Here is a 13,079-nt window from a genome sequence, read left to right as displayed (position 1 = left end):
GCAGCATCCAGATATTAAAGGCCTGTGTCAAACCTTCCTTCCTAGCATTTCCAGCTGAGTTACTTGCGGGGAAAGGGGGCAGCCTGAGGAAAAGGTGGGGCTGGTGGCATGGAGACCTCTACCTGGGTCATGTGCCTGATGGTGACATCAGCAGCAGGAATATGACAGAAACCCAATTTGGAATAGGGCTTAGCCAAAAATAAGCATTTTAAGTTATCCAGTAGACATTTTCCCCTCCCCCATTTTTTTTTAAAAAGCAGCCCAATCCCAAATTGGAGTGCATTTCAAGCTGGTTCAAGCATGCATCTGTGTTACAGATAAATGTTTCCCAAACTTGGTTCGCCAGCTGTTTTTGGACTACAACTCCCATCATCCCTACCTAGCAATACCAGTGATCGGGGTGATGGGAATTGTAGTCCAAAAACAGCTGGAGACTCAATTGTCTTCTTCCTACATGCACCATAGCTTTAATTTGAACATCTTTTCAAGGTGCTCGAATGCCATTTTTGTTTGGCAGTAATCTAGTGATTATGGCTAAGGGTGATTTCGGTGATACATTTGAAATAATGTTTTTTTAAAAAAAATTTTTTTAGTGTTTTCATGTGTGTGTGTGTGTGTGTGTGTGTGTGTACACACCAACCCTGAAGGTGTAAGGCAGGGTAAGTTGTAACACTTAGACCCAGATTTTTTTGTATGGAGACCTACAAATTTACTTGGAATGCTTTATAAGGTTACATAGCTGAGTAAACTCTCTTGGGTTTAAATATAAGTTGCAGGTGGGGCTGGGAAGGGCATACCAAGCCAAAACAAAACAAAACAAAACAAAACAAAACAAAACAACAAAGCATTTATTCAAGCTATGCAATGCATCAATCAGAGAAGGAAATATATCCAGCTCCCAGTTAATATCTCTGTTACTCAAAACTTAATTACTTCACAGCATGTAGTGACATCAAAAGGAATGTTGTATGTTGGGAAATGGAGGGAGATCTCAACATCTTGCTTATGTTTTCTTTCACACAGCCACGTGTGAAATACAGGAATGTAGGCAATGGCAGAGGGGAAGGCAGAGAAATGAAGGAGGAGACAGCTTGCATGGAAACATAAGGAAGCAGAAGCAAGAGAGAAATCACATCAAAGCCAGCATTAATTTTAATGGGATTAGATAGCCACAGAAAACATTTTTCAGCTCTTAACTGAACATTATATTCTTACATTACTATAGTGTCAGAGATGCCGATGTGGCTACTCTAGAGTAACGACTCCTCACAGCATTGTCTTTTTAGGCTTTATTAAGTGCTGATTATTTACAGTGCTCGGAGCGATCTATATACATGTTGTCAGTTAGGCGTCAGTACCTCCGAATGGAGGTTGGCGCGTCTTCTTCCAGCAAAGAAGTTTGGGAAGCCCTAATCTCCTCCCCCGACGTTTCTTGCGTAATTCCGGGGTCGGCGGGATCGGCCTTCCCCCCTTGCTCCCCCCTTCCTGTACCACCTTGTGCATGGGCTCCGCTACCTTGCTGGAGCCTCGGTCACCACTTCCTGAGTCTCCGCTTGAGGCATAACCCTCCCCGCTTTCCCCAGCGCTTGGCGATGAGCTGGTACTTAAGATGGGAGGGACCTCCCGGTATCCCTTGTCCCTCACATATAGCTTTATGTTCTGATCCCCACCCCCTTTGCATCTTCAACATCTGCTTAGAAATAATAATAGGAACTGGTGATTGCATTTTCTCTTCCACCTGCCATTCCACATACTGTGTTCCTTCCCACCTGTCCCTTCTCTTTCTTTCAAAGGGATACCAAACAAGGCTGGGGATGTTTGACAGGTCCATTGTTGCCCAGAGTATGGGCCATTATTTTCTTCTACCCTTTTATCTACTCTAGTCATTGCAGCCAAGCAGATTCTGCAGATTGTTTTGTAAACTTGCAAAACCTGCAGAGACGCATAATGAAATGGAACAACAGCAAAACGAATATGTGTGATTTGGACAGCAATGGTTCAGCCAGAATGAAGCAGGGAGAGAATTTTCCCTCTTCCTTTTGCACCATTTCTTCCTTCCTCTGAGCTGTTCCAGGAAATCTGCAGGAGAGGATGGGGGTGGGGGGAGCAACTGGAAAGCCAGATGGCAGCCCTGAGGAAGCTATATTCAGTCTGCAAGCTGCCAGTTACTGGCACCTATAATAGCACATATAATATACTGGTGAAACTGGCATTGGCACCCATCAGTGAGCTGTCCCCTGCACTAAAATCAACAGGAAAGTCCTTGTGGATGGGGGAGCAGCACTCTGTGTGCATCGAATCTTTCATTCCTGCAAGGGATTTATTGGATTGGACTGTTAGGCACTTAGGGAACAGAGAAGGCATCTTTGAGACCCTGCTACCACTAAACCAGCTTTCTGCACCATAAAAAGATATTCATGTGTTCAGAGCCATCACAATCTCCTTCTCCGCTAGAAACACCTGCACAACAGCCATAGCCAGCTGTGGCTTCCCTTCTCACTATCTGAGGTTAAAACTCTAGGGCACCTTAACTTTCATCCAATTGCAAAAACAAAACAAAACAAAAACCTAACTCATGGTTTTTGGGGTGTATTCTATACTCTTAGGCAACTTTCCAATGTATGGCGGGGTAGAATGCACACTTCAGAAAATCTGTTTTTCTGCAGTATCAGATGAAGTGTGCTTGACAATACGTAAGCCCCCAGAGTTAGAAAACACTTGTTCAGAGGAGGTAGAATTTGTCTGTGCAGTTAAGTTTGCAGTTCCCCCATTGAAACCAAAGGGTCCCGAGGAGCACATGGTTACTTGGGAATGACAGAGCCAATGCAAGAGGTTGCAAGGCAGCTGTTGGGCAATTCAGTAGACTAGAAAGAGGAGACATGAAGTATATGACACATCATGGACCTGATAGTGACTATAAATAGCTCATTGGTTTCTCAGGAAGTAGGATTGGGCCTGTCTGACACACATTTACTCATACATCTTTTGCAGATGCAATTCATATTGAGTCAACCATAATGATTTGATTATCCAATTAGGGTGTCACTTTATTGTCCATCACATGCCTGTTCAATTTGACTTGAGAATTCAGTTCATATCGACTGACACCTCCAAACCTGTTCCTGTTGTGTTTCCACTTCAGTAGCTTTGTACTTAAATGCTTCAAGAGCAACAGTAAGTTCTATTTTGGGCAGGAACACTGTGCTAGGTGTGATACGGTAAAACTGAAATCACAAGCCTGGAAGATCAGAGAATGCACCTTGTGTTGACTTACCTTGCTGACTTCCTCTGTAATAATTTTTACATTGACTTCTGTTGGGAGACTTCAGTACAGTTGCTGTCTTTCATAATGGCTGTCCTTATGGACACATACCAGTACATACAAAGTAGCAGAAAGCGGTACGATTAACTGCAACTCAGTTTGAACAATTCCAGTAATGTGCCCCAAGATATACCACAGAGAGGCAAAGCCAGACTTATAAAAAATGTGATTCTGGCCTTAGACAAGAGCTCTATTTTCCTTTCCTCAGACACTCACACTACTCTGAATAATAATAGTCCAGTGGTGGCCCATGCAGTGCTCTCCAAGTATTGTTGGAAATGGAATATAGCTCTCATTATCTTTGACTACTGGCCTTCACTGATCTGCACCATGTTTTTCACAATGCTGTATTTCCAAGTTACAGTACCTGATATTTTCCCTTTGAAACAGAGCATGCAAGTCAGGAAATAGTTTGCTCCAACCACGTTTTATTGTATTCTGTCTGGACATTAACAGAGAAGCCCGTCTCCTTTGTGTACTTTGGGAGCACTTTACAGAGAGGCCTTTCTAAAGCTCTTTGGTTTGTGCAGACTTACAATCTCTTGTAGCTTTCACTGAAAGTCTTCTAGGAATTAAAGCAATCTCCCTCTCGCGCGGCCCCTGCTCCAGACTATCGTGAGCTGATGATCCACTGGGTTTCTTGCCCTCTGTCCACCCACATAGACAGATCTACCTGTGTGGTTTTCTGTGCTTTAAAATATATCCAAACTAAAGTGACTGGTTAGAGACTGATTAACCTGCTGGGTCACAATATATAACTAGGTAATCTGTACTCTTTGGCAAGATCTGTACTTAAGCAGTGAACCCTACATAAATGGCTTGCTTCTGTTTCAGCAAAATTCCTCTACTGCAGGACTGGGAGCTGAGAGACTGCCTCATTAGGAAGTCAGTGAGAAATGAGAAGTTCCTCCCCCCACCCATGGCAGCATTTGAACTTACCCTGATTAGTGGAATTGCCAAAGTATACATAATCTTTGCTGGGTCACCTCCAGGGTCTAACCTCATGTTTCTTTCCCATCAGCTACTCCCCTCCCTTCCTTTCCTGCCATGTAACTCACTCACTGGGTAGCATTGTTTAACTTAGGAATTTCTACTTATATCCACACCCCTCGCTCCTGCTCCTCCCCCCCCCTTTTTATATCCCAGCTAAATTCCTCCCGCATGTCCCCTCAGGAACACGTAGGCCTGCTTAGTACCCACCTCCACTTCTCATCCAGATTATTAAAACGACACCAACCATTGGTGTTTCGTCGCACACGAAACTTGCAGGAGGACAGAGAGCACCTGACTCTGGGACCCTCTCACTCTTAATTTGATGGGACCAAAGGCAGAAAATTAAGCTGCTTAGATACCTAAGCACAAAAACTGGGTGGGGAAATGCAGCACAACCGGTAAGTGATGCACTGCATATCTAACTGAGGGGCGCCACTGATAGAGGAAGAAAGAACAGTTTAATTGCATTTAAAATAGGCTTTGCTGTCCTCTGTGTCTTCCTTTTATCTTCTGACAGTTATGTATGTATAAACAGGTATCTGAGACAAATGCTAAGGCAACATTTTGTTGTACTGCTGGGGGAAAGGACACAAACCTGAAATTTTGGAGCTTTACTTGCCATCTGTGCTAGCAAAGATTTAAGTCACGCTTTTATGCATTTTATATGCACAACTGTGAGATGAAAGTGGGTGACATTATTAGGCTGTGTACGTTCATGTTTAAGCTGTCTTTCTTTCCTTACAGGCAATACCAACTTTTCTGTTATTTGTGCTGTTTTCTTGGGTTTCTGGCATCCGCTACTGCTCAACAGCAGACAAGTAAGGGTCTATTTTATTACATGTAGTAAAGATGTTGGCAGTGAAAACAGTTCTACCATACTCAGAGCCTTCTCTGGCAATCCTATACCCATTTATACAAGAGCAAGTACCACTGAACTCGGTGGGGATTACTTTTTGAGTAGACATGTATAAGATTGCACTGTAACAAATTTAGCAATGGGATTAGATTCTTATGTCTGCATGATAAATGTGGGTATGTAAATGAGAAAGAAAGGCAACTTGAATTTTTGGGAAACGGTGCCTTTGATATCTGGCATTTAAACCTATCTCTTACATTTAACATTTAAAAAAATGCGACGTAAAGGAAATAGAGTGAACATTATTATATTCTTAAAATTACACATTTATAAATTAGCATGGTGGTGAATTTTATTGGATCCACATATTCTGAATGTGAATTGGATTGCGTTATACAGAACAACTTGAGGAAGAGTTCTGTATAGCCCAAAAGCAGGAACACTCATACAATGCAAAATCAATAAAAATGCAACCTCAGTAAAACAGGCACACTTAAGCCTGTTAATAATGGCAAAGAATCTTGTGACTCCTCAAAGATTAACAAGTTTTATTATGGTGTAAGTGGCTAACAAACATTTCCCTTTGTAAATTTCATTCCTTGGGACCAACATGTCCACTGTCTATTAAGAAGACATGTTGGACATGGACAATAAATACTAATTAGCAAAATGAAATCCCTAAAAGAATAGCAAGCTCAGCTCTTGGGGAAGAAGAGGCAACAGATTTTGCATGCTCCATTTTCTAGGCTTGGAAAATGGAAATCTACATCTAAGTGTCAGTTCTTGAAATAGACCAGACACACTCTGTATTCTGGAAAAGTGTCTCTTTTCAAACTGTGTAAGCCTTTCTTCCAGCCTCCAGTGACATTTTCCATCTTGGCTTGAAATATTGCATAGGTAGGATCCCTAAAGCTACCTTAAACCAATGTTTAAGTTTCCTTTTTGGTTCTTTAGGGAGGGGTTTAGGGTGTCGCATGAATGGGCTGGGATGTGTGCTCACAGAGTGGGAGTGTTTCAGACAGTGAAATAGCTACTTGTTCATGGAAGAGGCTTTTTAAAAAAAGTTCTTCTTCAGAACTCCCTCCCAGCTCTTGCTCTCGCCTTACAGGGCTTGTTGTGTGATTAAACATGGGAGAGGAAAGAGTGGGAACATCTGAAATATCAAAGAGGAAGGGAAGGAAGCCAAGAGCTTGGATTCCCAACTGCTGGTTTAGCAGAGTTGGCACTGCCTTTCTTTGAATTATATATAGGTGTTGACTTAGCTAACTAGCTAGCTACAACTTTTTCATGGTTGTCCAAACCACAAATAGCTCTGCACTGTAGAACTCTTTATATTACAAACCCATGTCAGAGAAGGCAGAGAAGCTCTTCAGAAATGGCAGGGAAGGGAAGGGAAGGGAAGGGGTGTCCTCTACTGCTCTCTGTTTTATATATTTCTCAAGAAATCTAACGATTTTATCTACCATAATCTGGCCGTTGTGGGTGTGATGACAGTCTCATAGGTCTTACACCATGATCTTCAATTGCTCCAGAGTTTGGCCCTTTTCCCCTCCTGTGACTTTTCATTAATTATGTTTGCTCTGGAACCTTTTACACCCCAACCCTAAATAAAATAAGCTTGGAAGTAAATACTATTGATTTCTATGAAGTTAACATCCAAGGATATGACTCAACGTCCGAGGCTATTCAACAGCATGAAGGTTGGTTTGGGGTTTTGTAAGGTAATTTGTTTTTATTGTTGTTTTTGAATGTAACCTGCAGTGGGACCATCACAGGAAGGTTAGGCTGATAAACTGATAAATTAAATAATAGACATAGATGCCTGTGTTTGGTGTTTCTTGCAGGATTTCCACTTACATTCAATTCCAACACAAAGACTGACCTCTGCCCACCAACTAGGTTTCGCCAGGATGATCTACCAGGCAAGTATATACTAACAACGTCTTTCAAATAAATTGTTTCAGACCTCCTTTTTGAAAACCGCTTCCTTGCAGATGTAGTATTCGGCTGCATAAGCTATCTGTCTATCATCTCGCTTCCTCATGTCATTCATGATGTCCAAGATTTCTCACCACATTATGAAAAACAAGCTACATTAAAACCAAATGTTTTAATTTAATTTAAAACAGTTTTTTTTTAAAAAAATGAGTTAAAACAGCAGGAGAGCGCAAATCAAAAGAGAGACCAAAGGGAAAACTCAGGCTAGGTTTTCAAGCTACATGATTGCTCAATGGAATATTTTTTAAATGTGCATATTTGTTCCTTTAGGATATGACCTCATTTCACAGTTCCAACTTGATAAAGCTGCTTCCAGAGGCATCATCCAGCGTGTGGTGGGCTCCACAGCTTTACAAGTGGCTTACAAATTAAGCACAAATGTAGACTTCAGGATCCCAACTAGGTAATCTATACTCTTGCTTTCATTATTTCTTTTTTAAATCTATGTTTAAATGCACAACTCTCCATTTACTTAGCGGTGCAAACTACCTTGCAGGATCCATCCCACGAATTAGTTCCCTCTTTCGCGTCTGGGTGAAGCCACCCAAGTTTATTGTGTACACCAGCTGTTTGTGTTGTGATGCATGCAAATAGCATCTGAATTCAGAGTGAAGTGCTTGTGCAGCTACTCTACATGCTGCGTTCTCTCCCAGTTGAGCCTTTCTGTTGTTTCCAGAGATTACTGGGGGTGAGTTCCTATATGAATATTCATTAATTGAAGCCCGCAGTATCAAGTCCCAACTTCCAGGTGTGAAATAGCCCTCATGGCCAGACAGACATGGTCATATGCTGCCTGTAGCACAATAATTCCCTGTCCAGGAGCTTTACACATTCATCTGCAAGTAACTGAGTGGTAATTCTCTGAGTGATGAGATGTTGAGTACAGTACCTTACCATCCCAAACGACAGGCACACTTTTTTTGTACAGACATCCAACAGGGTCACCCAAACAAGCATTACCCTGCTGCTGCTTCTCCACCACTATTAAAACAGCAAAAGAAAAGAGACTTCTGAAAAGCATTTTCACTTAGGTACTTAAACTAAATTCACTCCAACCCCACCATTGATAATTGCACAGATTTGCAACTGCTTCTCAAGTACCCAACACTGTTTTGCACAGACTTCAGGAAGACTGACATTGGCAAACTTTCAACCGGCTACGTTTGTCCTTTTTTCCAGCATTCAAAAATAAAAATAAAAAATTTAGAGAGAAATGATATGTTAGCATAAAAAACAATTTATTAGGGCAAGATATATCCCCACCTTACAATGTGGAACTTGTTAGAATCTTAAAACATTTCTGCCACAACTAGAATATTTTGTGAGCTAGGGGAAAGAATGTGGTGTGGTGGTTTACCAAGGTGCAGCACAGCAGATTATATTTACCGGCATCAATTCCAGGTTCACAAATTAATAGTGGGTGTTTAATCTGTGAGCGAATTGCAGAGGCCACCTTAGATGAGGCTGTAGCATATTTACGCAACTTGCCTAGCCTGACTGTGAGTAATACAGCCGCTCCAGAATCCTGCTAATAAAGCCGTTACACCTCAACGCCCTACACTATCCTTTATTCATATATGAAGCATGTAATTATTTTTAATATTAGTCTGGAGCACAACAGCAGCCAGCTATTATGCAGGAAATGGGCTAGCTTTCCTGTAATTTGTCTGGATATGGTTGAAAGGACGCACTGTCTTTCCTTAAAGAATGCAGCAGTTTAAAGCAGCGATTGAATCGCGTGCCACCTGGTGGCTTCAAACAGTTGCAGCGGTGCTGTTCACTAAAACCGGTGCTGAAAGAGCCACTCAGGGTTATTCTTCTGTTACAGATTTGCGTATAGGATGAAGCAGATTGGTTTTGCAGTGCATTCCTACATATACATATACATATACATATACATATACATATACATATACATATACATATACATATACATATACATATACATATATATATATATGCTATCAATTCTTAGCTTTGTTGTTATGGGCAGGGGTCACAGTCCTTCAGTGTTTAGTCCTACCCACCCACTTCCCCAAAAAAGTTCAAACTCATTGTTGGCATCACATTGGGAATTGGATATCACGAACTAAAAGTCTAAGCTCAAGGGTGCCACAGAGCAAAGTAGGTGTGACAGCTTTGTCTCAGACATATCAGATGGAGTACTATTTACAAGTGTTTTGTCATAAAAGGATCACTTTCAGAAAGCCATTTCCACCCTTGCAAGGAGGTGGGGTTGCGGGCAGTCACGATCCCTCCATGTGCACAGGGGGTGGGTGCCCAGCCCCTGTGCAATTGGGGGAATCCCGGCCACGTCACTAGCCAGGCCGACTAATCTGGTTGGCCTGGGGGTGTGGCCCGCTGCATTTAAGGAGCGTGCGGCCGGGGCTCTGCCTGTTTCCCCGCTTCCAGCTGCTCTGGTTTTCAAGCCCAGTGACATCATTTCCCCTTGACATCACTTCCTCTTCTTTGCTAGGAGGAAGACCCAAGTGAGTGAGTGAGTGAGTGAGTGAGTGTGTATATGTATACATATACATATACATATACATATATATCTATATATCTTTATCTATATATATAATGAGTTCAGAGAAGCACATGTAGCCCAGTAGTAGCTGGGAGGACACCATGTTGTCAACCCTGGTGTTACTTTTCATTTATTGCTAAATTCAACACCAAATACTCATAACAAATTTTGATGCTTTTCATCTTTTTTGAGTTGGTGGCTGAGATCCTTTCTTTGTAATCATGTTCACAATAAGGAACATTGCATTAGATTAAAAGATTAAAAGCATCAAGGCTGAAATCCTATGCATGCTTAACCTGGTAGTAAAGACTGAAATCACTGGGTGATGATTTGTAGGACTGGGCTGTGTAAGCATATAGTAATATAGTCCCTGTTGTGCAAACCCAGAGAGCCATATATAACAATACTATCTTGCTTTGGGTTTTATGCTATGAGTTTTTAAGTATAAAAGGAAAAAGATAAAGGATATAAAGATAAAGGAGCTCTGCTTATCCTCTGAATATACAGATAGCAAGAGCAGAGTGATGTTGCTCAAATTATTTAGTACTTGAGGTCTTGGCTGTCGGTAGATATTTCCTCCCAGGGTGGAAAGGCAGTAGTCAGATGTTGAATAGCTGCTCCTGCAACAGCAGTAGGGATGCATCCACTGGTTCCTACGTCAGCATGTCTTTTTGCTGCCTCATGGCATTATTGCAAGCAATTAACAATTTAAGAACACATAAGTTCAAGAACACCTGCTGAGGCATCACTGGGTCTGGATTTTCAAGATGCATGTTTCAAACTGGTGAAATGGCACCTCAGTTCTTTACCACCTCTATAACAGATCCAGCAGCCTCTACCGTACTAGGATTCCTGAGCATGTTAGGTTCCCCTACCCCAAGTGTGACTTTAGTGGAGATGGACACAAAAACAAAAATAGGGCAAAAGGATTCAATGTGTCAAAGTGGACCGTGTATATATATATATATATATATATATATATATATATATATATATATATATATATATATGGTCTTTGTGTTGTTCATGAAAGTAGACCATACCCCTCATGTGCCTCCATGGTTAATGAATTAAAGATCCCCTCTTATGGATATCCTTTACATAGCATATTAGAAATATTCTAGCAAATATTTTAAAAATGTTTCTGCGACTGCAGCACCAGCTAAGCTATTCCACACACACACACCCCAGCATGCAAATTCTATATTGTTTGGCAAGGCTTCTTTAAGGGATGAAGGAAATTTCAGTGGCTCCTATTTGCATATCTCCAAGGAAACCTTGGAAACTAATGTAAGAATAAAAACGAAAAGATTATCAGTTTTGTTTCAGCAATTTCCCCTCTTCTCAGTGAATAGCGCAAAGTGAATTCTTTATCACGGTTTCTCCCCCCCCCCCCAGCAATTCAATGTTCACTTTGAATTGCAATTATTTACCATCAATATTTTATTATTATTTATCCTATGTTTATTATTTATTTAACCCTCCCCTCCCCAAGGAGCATAAGCTGATTGTCCTGTTTCATTGTTGGATTGCTTTATTTTGGGCACTGTGTTATAACAGCTACTGTTCAAGAGACCTCAGTTCATATCCTTCCTCTGTTGTTAAGTTTCCTGTGTAGGTTTAGGCCAGACACTAAGCTACCTACCGTATATCACGGGATAATTGTGAGGAATAGAGTAGTGGGATAATGTGCACTACTCTTGCAAGGAAGATGGGTTGTAAATGTAACAGTGTTTTACCAGAGTTTATCATCCCACATTTGCCACACTACCACAGTGCTAATTAAAGTGACCTGAGAGCCAGCATTGTACAGGTGGATTGAGGATTCAATTTTTTTGAGGCTTTAAAACCATTGATAATGGTTCTGGAGACTTTATAGGCAGCAAACGTATACAACAGGCGTCGGCAACCTTTTCTTCCCGTGGGCCGGAGGATTCCCACGGACTATTGTCCGTGGGCCAGACATGGGCCGCACAGGCACAGAAGCCATTTCCGGTGGCGCTGTGGACATTTTGGAAATGGGCAGCCAGCACCGGAAATCGCTTCTGCGTATGTCCGCGGCTGCGCAGAAGCGATTTCTGGTGCTGGCTGCCCATTTCCAAAATGTCTGCAGCGCCAGAAATCGCTTCTGCAGCTGTGTAGAAGCGATTCCTGGCGCTGCTCGGCGAGTCCCCGCGCCGCGCTGCACCAGTTTACCGCAGCGCACGGGGGACCTGCTGAGCGGGTGGCTCAGTTCACGGGCGGCCCGTGGGCTGGATAAATGGCCTCCATGGGCCGGAGGTTGCCAATGCCTGGTATACAATTCATGACAAGTCAATCACATGATCCTTTCAGCATTGATGGCACTTGACCCAAGCACACGCAGATAACATTTCCACCCATGTAATAAACTGGCCTTAATTGTAGCTTTGAAACTGGGAAAGATTTATGGTGGATTTAATAGGTCTATCATCATGGTTGTAAATAAAAATAATTGCTGTTGTTTAGCATCACCATCATTTAGCTTATGCCCGTCCTTTGAGTAATAGCATAAACACATATGAAGGCCAATTAAAACAGGTAAGAAAGGAACAGGAAGCGAAAATGAACAGAAAATGAACCAGTAGGGAAAGCTGTAAACGCATCTGGAGGTTTTTTTTTTACTACTACTACTACTACTAGGCTTCAAGCAGTTTTTAAAGGTGAGGAAGGAAGAACAATATGAGAAAAGAGTCAGTTCTTCACTTGACAGCTCTGCCATAGGCTATGTATATTTAAAGCACATTCAGAACACACATACACCATGAATCCTGGCAACTGTAATATACCCCTCACAACCCTACAGTTCCCAGCACCCTTAACAACATGCAATTCCCAGGATAGTTTGGGGGTGGGGAAAACGACGCTTTAAATATATGCTGTGTATGCAACTATAGTATGCGCCAGTTGTTGGCTGCTGACATAACACATGATCATCAAATATTCAAACAGTGAGTGGAGCCTGAGTGCAGATTCACCCAGCAAAGCTAAGACTGCAGGAGCAGGTCTTGAATATATCAGGAAGGAACTTAAGGCTTTAATCATGTGTCTATGAATTAAGTAACGTAACTTTATTGGCAGCAAATACATAGAAAGTTTTAAATGTGGTCACCGTTGCCTAAATGGGCTTGCTGTGACCGGGATTGATTTGGTTTAGTTCACCTCACCTCACTGTTACTGGCTAAAAGGTCATAAGCACAATGCCTTGTCTTGAGTTGTTTGTGACATAGGAAGAGCTAATATTTTTGAGTCACAATTCCTTTGGCCAGCAGTAAAGCAGTAAAGGGCTGATGACTCAGACTGGGACAAAACTACTAGTGGTAGGGTGCTGCCCTGAGGTGGTCAACTCTCATAAAATCATAGAA

The 13,079-nt window shown here is 41.9% G+C and overlaps 1 protein-coding gene and 1 long non-coding RNA gene across 2 annotated transcripts in view; both read left to right on the top strand.

Moving 5' to 3' along the window:
- LOC148686208 (uncharacterized) overlaps window positions 1-7,078 on the top strand; it is a 41,996-nt gene extending 34,918 nt beyond the window's left edge. The window contains exons 3-4 of the long non-coding RNA XR_015948895.1: window positions 5,060-5,133; window positions 7,016-7,078. This is a non-coding gene — a long non-coding RNA (uncharacterized LOC148686208). The remainder of the gene's footprint in view (window positions 1-5,059; window positions 5,134-7,015) is intronic.
- A 365-nt stretch (window positions 7,079-7,443) lies between these two features.
- Window positions 7,444-13,079, top strand: part of COL9A1 (collagen type IX alpha 1 chain) — a 57,263-nt gene continuing 51,627 nt past the window's right edge. The window contains exon 1 of the mRNA XM_088665846.1: window positions 7,444-7,572. The gene's annotated coding sequence lies outside the window, so the exon portion shown is untranslated. The remainder of the gene's footprint in view (window positions 7,573-13,079) is intronic.

Source organism: Zootoca vivipara, chromosome 3, assembly GCF_965207765.1.
Source record: "Zootoca vivipara chromosome 3, rZooViv2.hap1.1, whole genome shotgun sequence".
In the NCBI taxonomy this organism is placed as follows: Eukaryota; Metazoa; Chordata; class Lepidosauria; order Squamata; family Lacertidae; genus Zootoca; species Zootoca vivipara.
Note: the sequence above shows the minus strand (reverse complement) of the source record. Positions and strands in the feature narration are given on the sequence as shown.